This window comes from Pinus tabuliformis, chromosome X, assembly GCF_031772625.1.
Source record: "Pinus tabuliformis cultivar Carrire ecotype Pingquan chromosome X, CPIR1, whole genome shotgun sequence".
In the NCBI taxonomy this organism is placed as follows: domain Eukaryota; kingdom Viridiplantae; phylum Streptophyta; class Pinopsida; order Pinales; family Pinaceae; genus Pinus; species Pinus tabuliformis.
The window spans coordinates 323,684,938-323,692,265 of NC_142308.1; the positions used below are offsets into that span (position 1 = coordinate 323,684,938).

Genomic DNA, 7,328 nt, shown 5'->3' on the forward strand with positions numbered 1-7,328 from the left:
GAAAAAAAGATATATATATATATATATATATATATATATATATATATATATATATATATATTTTGTTTTGTTGGGATTTTTAACTCGACTTGTTTTGAAAGTCACAAGATCGTTACTTCCAAAAGGCCGCATGTTTTTTTTACAAACCCTCTCTATACACGTAAAAAAAAAAAAATTATTCAGTGCATACTGGTTGCATAGTTATATTTTGATGGTGTTCATTTTTAAAGTCATTCCTATGAGTAATTTCCACGGCAAATATTATCATGTACATATTTAAATAAAATTATGAATATGTTCCTTGAAGCACTATGCGTTGTGGAGTTTGAAGTACAATCGCTCCATATATTTGTCAATGATGTTGATATCAAGGTCCTTATCTATTTCAAAACTTGATTTCTACGAACTAGTCGCACTCCTTTCTGCTCTGCCCGATTCCTAGAAGACCAGTGTTTACAAGTTTCTTTCCGTACATCATCAACATCGATTAACAGACCTGTTGGCATGGATGATTACGTTCATCCTTTTAATTGTTGGGCGAACAGGACCCTTAGAAGTGGATCTTCTTCGAACATTATCGCGCCTGTTAGTTCTAGCGTCCGAGAAGCCCTTTTCCACCATGAATTTAAGTTCAAAGTTCTTCAAAAACTGCCTAAACTCAACGTTCATGGACTGCTGATGCAAATCAAAGTCGCAATGGGTTTCAACTCTGTGTGACCTCTAGAATAAATAAATAAATAAATAAAACATTAATATATATGATGAAATTGGATAATAATGAAATCTCCCTCCAAGTAAATTATACGCAGACGCACCGCTACAAACCCTCAGGAACAAGGAGAAATTATATTATACGCAGATTCATTAAAAGCCCTCGTCTGGAAGTAAACATCAGTAAGTCTATCCAGATCCACTCTCTTTATGCCTACAAATGCCTTTTCTTTTTTCCTTTTCATATATGTGAACTATCTCTTTGTGTTTGTTCATTTTTGTGGTTCCCCAAGCTGATTTCTGAATTATACCAAAGAACTTATGAAGTTAACTCCTATTTTGTTCAATAATCAAGGTACTTTCTGAAAATTATAAATTTCTTTTGGGCAAATGCTAGAAACCTGCTCAATTTTTTTATCAGATCAAATAGTTGTGTTGATTAATTAAAAGTTTTATATTCATCTTTTCTATTCTAAAATCAGGCACGCTGAGTTCTTTTATTAGCTCTTGAAGATTTAAGCATTTTGTTCTCTTTTCCGCATGGTCAACGAAATTTGACCATTCTATTGCGCCAAAGGAGTCCTTTTAATCAGATTTTCCTTTGTTTTGTGAAGTTTTCATTTAATTTAATTTTCACGCCATAGTCTTAGTATTTTCGACAACCCCGCCTAGTATTCTGGCATCATTTTTAGCAGGTCTATCAGAGTTTGGTCCTGATAACATAATAGTTTCGACTCTTTAATCTTAACCATAGGTCCATATTAATTTTCTACAACTATCGATTAAGAAATATTATTATCTCATGCATTTCCTTCTTCTTATTTTTATCCTTATCTATACATAGTAATAATTTCATTATTTTTCTCTCTCATTATTGACTTTATAAAAAATTATTGCAACATTATCTTACTTGTATATTCAAACAAACTACGAAAATCAATAAACTAATATCTTATTTTAGTTGAAATTTCGTTGCCTTCCTTTTATGTTTCTCCGTTGTTGAAAAGACATACTAAGGATGTATATCCATTTTCCAAGAAGATCCAATAGAATATTCAATGTTGTCGAAAGATTGTATTTCATTTATTCCATCCGTCGTTGGGCCAGTGCTAACTTGACACTTCTCTCCCCACCTTCATTGTCTACTTTGCCTTTAGGGTTGAGACGGTTTCCCACATTTTGACTTTCAGGGTTTCTAGAAGGCCCCTGCTTGTTCAACGAATTGGCGTCTAAATTTACAAATCCACTCTGGTAGATTGTTTAAAGTTTTTCACTTGTACTTTCTAATTAAACGACATTCCTCTAATTTGTTTAGTGCTTTTAACAAATTCAAAATGTTATTGTTTGCCCACACAAACTATTGCCCATTTAAGCCTTTAGTTACCATAATTTGGGGCAGAAATATGAAGTGATTAATAGCAAACTCTCTGAAAGAAAAGTTACAAACAATTATAGGAAGAAGAAGATCGCTTCCATCCTCCATCTTGAGAACAATCGCAAGTTGTGGAGCAGGATTATTATGCACACATCTTACATTCCTGCCATCTCTCATCTTAATTAAGAAAAAGACAATTAGAAGACAATCAATTTTCCAAATAGATTATGAATAAGAGAAATGTAATCATTTGTATTTTCTAGCTTAAAGCATTCATCTTTCTAGTTCCTTCTAGTTCTTTGTATGTACTTTTAATCTATAATTTTAACAATAGTTATTATTAAGATCTCATTGTCGAGTTCATTTTTTAACAAAGGGGACAAGCTACAAAATTAAAACAATATACTGTTGAATCCCATAGCTCATTTTATTTTTAATTTCAATCTGGGATCATACAAATTTCAGAGGCACTGCGTACGGGATATGCAAAGCATAAGGATAGTGATTCAATCGTTGAAATTGGATAGTGCTAATGGTTATGGTTATAAGTAATCAAAATACAAGAAAGCTACACTGCTAACAACAAAATCATACTAACATTGTTGGAATTTAGGTTTGTGTAATCTCTTTGTGGAGCATCCAGGTTACAACCATTGCAAATAAATATGATCCACAAGGTTACCTCAAATGAAGTACACCAAAAGAAGCTCCTTCTCTCGTCAAGAATTCAAAGCACTAAATTCGTTATAGCTAAAATGTATTGCAGCCAATAGGTTTGTTCAGAGTTTCCTAATATTGTTTCGATCTTTATGTTGTAACTAATGAATGTAAAACCCAGTAGCTATTAAAGCTTTGTTAAGGGTTTGATATGGTGTTTCCTTCGCGAGTGCGCTTGCAAGCGGGCCATCTTATTAATAAAATTATTTTATTTTGTGTTTTGGGGAGGGATAACCTTCCCAGTCATCCGATCCGGTTTTGGGTCGGGTGGCAGTGTCTCTTCTTGTTTATGGTGTGTTTCTGTTGGAATATCTCCTTTGTTGTTTAATTTCTTAATGTCATGCGGAAAGAGTCAATTTTGCGGACAAAACCGACCTCCCTAGAAAACAAGGTTTTTCTAGTGACAAACAAAACAATCAAGCACTATCTTTCCCTAAATATGCATTTAAAATAAAAGCAACCAGGTGTTTAAGGCTTACCTCTAGTCCAACGCTGTTTGTAGCAGCCAAGCCTCTCCGATCCAGATGAGCTCCTTCTCCTTGAAGCCTGCATACACTAACAAGCAAACAATTACATAGCACCTGAATAACTCATATAATAAAACATATTCATCATAAAGACCAAGGAGTTTATGAAACAAATTATATATAACAACTTGTTGAGAAAAATGAACTTAATTGCATTAATTGGAAACAAAAGAAACCTTACAACCAGTGCCTTGGTGTTGTGCAGGTCCCTCCCAGGGTCCAGCAAGAGTTCTCCTCTACTTTGATCAGCTCACCCACTTCCAAATGAAGCTAAGAAAGGAATGGGATCTCTCCTCTCAAGCTCTATAAGGGAGTCCTAATTTCAGCAGCATCTACCCTTAGGAATGTTCAGCTTTCAACCTCCCCTCCCTCTGGCCCAATGCCTGTATTTATAATGCTTTGGAGGAAGCTAAACAGGTCCACCATCAATGGGATAAGCTCCTCTTTCAAAGGGATAGCTCCCCTCTTCATGGGATAAGTTCCTCTTTCATTGGGATGCATGAACCATCTGGAGGCGCTCAATCCACGTCAAACCATCTTCTAGAATGCTCTAGAATCGACCGCAAGTAAGTTTTTTGAAGTAAAACTTGCGCCTTTTGACTTTTACAGGGGTACACACCCACCCCTTTACAGACAGAGTGTACAAGTACGCAGGTATTATGTAATTGAGGTGCGTGCACGTAGGTAAGAGTACGAGAAAGTGTGGAACCAGAGTTATATTGATTTTTAAAGGCTTTCTCTCTTTTTTGGAGTTTGACATGAGCAGAGGTATAAGACTTGCCAAGGAGGACAGTATGGTTATTGATGGAGCCATACTGACTGCAAATAGTCATGGTGACAAATTTTAGTGTAACACTTAAAGCCCCTTAGAGTAATCATTTAATGGTCATAATACATTCATTAAATTTGTTTAATGATTTATTTTGTTAAAGGCAAACCATTTAATTTTCTTCTAACATAAGTTATGATTACTTCAACAGCTACTCAAAATATTTCACTCTTCAGCACAGAATTTCAATTTATCCTAGCACATAAAGGTCATGAACCTGTAGACTTAATATTGGTGTGACATATAATTTCAAAAGTCATGGTGGACTGATTGGATCGTCTAGTGACTCACATCACATTGCAGTTTTTCTTTAATTGGTTTTCTTGACAGCAGACTAACGTTGGTATAACTTAAAGTTTGGTGTATTCATTAGTTCCTCATTGATTTTCTCATGCATCATTGTGCCATTTTGTAGACAACAGATTGATATTTGCATTAGTATTTGGATAATTGATGTTGAAATTTGTCACCAATTGAAGTGCTCTAAAATAGTGAAATCTGTTCCAATTCACAATGGTATAAACTCTGATATCTTATTACCTTTAGATGATCGTTGTTCACTTGCATCTGTTCATTATTTTATGGTTCAATATGATCTAAAAACACAGAGATAACATTCCTTGAATGTTGATCATATTATTCACTAATTATTTGGGTTGGATTGTTGTTCTCATTGTCCTTTAGCGATAGCAGTTTGCTTGGAATTTCTCTGGTCTATTATTGCAAGAACACAACTCTCTAAATATGATCTTCTTACGATGACAACAAATCCTTGATGATTAAGATGTTGTGAAATAATTAGGAGCGCTTACTTAGCTAAGACAGATACCTTTTATGGAGCAACTAAATCATGTTTTATTGTTTGAACGTTATGATACATCTAAATCGTACACTATGATTTCAGTTTAGTTTAATTAACTATTACGATGTGGAGTATAATGTTACATGAGGTTTCGGGATTCAAGGTTAATTGCATATATTGAATAAAGTTGTCTAAGGAGAAATGGAAAGGAAAAACTTGCAATTTTTCTAATGATGATAACTAATGATAGATCATGTGATTATGGCCAACTTGGTGCTAGATAGATACTTATGGTGGTTGAGAAGAAGTGTCACAACAAGGGTAAGAAATCAATAAGAAGAGGCAACCTATTTTAGAACATAATGGAAGAGTTTGGTATAATCATAACTTGGTACTCTAAAGGTATCACTATAAGGTCTATCTAAGGATGATGCACATAAAGAAGAAAATATTGGCAATCAACTAATGAAGTTGAATAATCATGGTAATAATGAAGGTCATTTTTAAGGAACCTAGAAGGTATAATAAAATAGAATGATTGGAGAAGATAAGTTGTGTGCATGACAACATCTATAACAATTTTCCCTCTAATAGGAGAGCCACATTGTAAAGTTTTCCATAAGTATATGAATTATGGATAACAAGATGTATGATCAAGCAATTTTATTATGTTGATGTCTTAAAACAGGAAATGATAAACGGATTACATTTGATAGCCATCTTAATGAATTTATTTATCGGAATAGTAACAACATTTCCAAAGTATATCAATGCTATGCTTTTAAGAGAGGAGGTAAAGAAACCACAATGACTGGAGGTGAGAAATTAAAGTCAAATGAAGTGAAGAAGTTTCCATTTTTGAAGCTAGTAGACATGGAATATTAGGAAATTAAGGCTAGGAGAAAAATAAAAATATATCTATGAATATCTGGTAGGAGGAAATGAAGGGATATTCTATCAAGAAGAAAGTTCTTTTAAGGGTATTGAGGAGCGGAGCGAGAAACATGAGTGGTAATGGTCATAATAACAATCTACATATTTTAAAAATGTAAAGATATGAAGTTGAGAATTTTCATAATGACCAGTGATGATAAACGAGGAAGACGTTTAAAATAATAGTGAAGTATAGGAAGGAATGTTGCTAGAAATTTTATAAGGATACCTTGAGAAGGATTGTGTACATATTGACAAAAGAAGTGAGAGTCAATTAATAGAGGTTGTACTTGACTGATTTGCACTCATTGTTTCATGAGTAGGACTTCCCATAACGTTAAAAGAGGTTGTTTCCACATAACACCTCACAGTTAAATTTTTCATGGACAATGATGGTAGTAGTGTTTCCAACTGTTTCAAAATCTACTATTTAATGAGAAAGAGTCTCTTGTCCAACTTGAAGAAGGGTGAATTTACAATAAAGCAATCAAGTGGTATTGAGATAGGAACTTGACGAGATATGAAAATATTTTTTTGGATGAAAATGATAATGTTTACGTGATGTATGTATAAGTCAACATGGATCAACAAACCCTCATGCAAGTAAATTAAGCATGATATAAAATTAAATCATGATGACCTAGTGTTTATATGCAACTGCATATAGCGGTATTGGAATCAGTAAGCCAAAGCGTAAATGGATGTAAAACCAAGGGATTTTAATTTTGAGATAGATGATTTAAATAATGATTGTATAACTAGTAATATCTTAACAATGAATTTCATCAAAATTTCCTTGGGAAAGGAAGAATATATGACGAGAGATTAAGACTCAAAATGATGAGGCTTCTTCTTTTTCTTTTTCTTTTTTTTTTCCTGATGAATCATGATAAGAATGCTTATAGAGTATTATTCTATAAGTATTGAGATGTTCTCATATTGATGATGTTAATGTTATAACTTATGATGGTATTTCATGAGGTGAAGCATGCGATAGTTGCATACATGACATGCATGAGCATGCAGTTCGTTATTATTCATAATGTTGTGATTAACAATGATGAATGTTCTCATGATGACATGCAAGATTTGGCATGTGGATTATTTTCTATGATACTATGATGGTATGGCTAATGCATTGGTTGCATGTTGAGGTGTGATGATTCACAAGACTCCACAAATGGGCCGAGAGGGCTAGTTATTTGATGATCTCGTGCGAACCCATATGCACGAGGGAGAATAAGTAACACCATATGGGCTGGGGACAAACTCAATCAACACTACATATGCTAGTGGTTCCTTTGTCTTGTGTAGCTCTTGATGCATAGCTCTTGTAGGGCTATGGGACCATCTTGAGGAGGCCAAGTGCCTGATGTTCTAAGCTAGGTGCCTGTTATTGGATTGGGATGCCAAAGTCTGGTGGGGGTGTAGGGA

At 34.1% G+C, this 7,328-nt stretch overlaps 1 pseudogene; it reads right to left on the reverse strand.

Moving 5' to 3' along the window:
* Nucleotides 1–309: 309 nt before the first annotated feature.
* Nucleotides 310–2,263, reverse strand: LOC149139775 (uncharacterized; annotated as a pseudogene).
* Nucleotides 2,264–7,328: the final 5,065 nt, after the last annotated feature.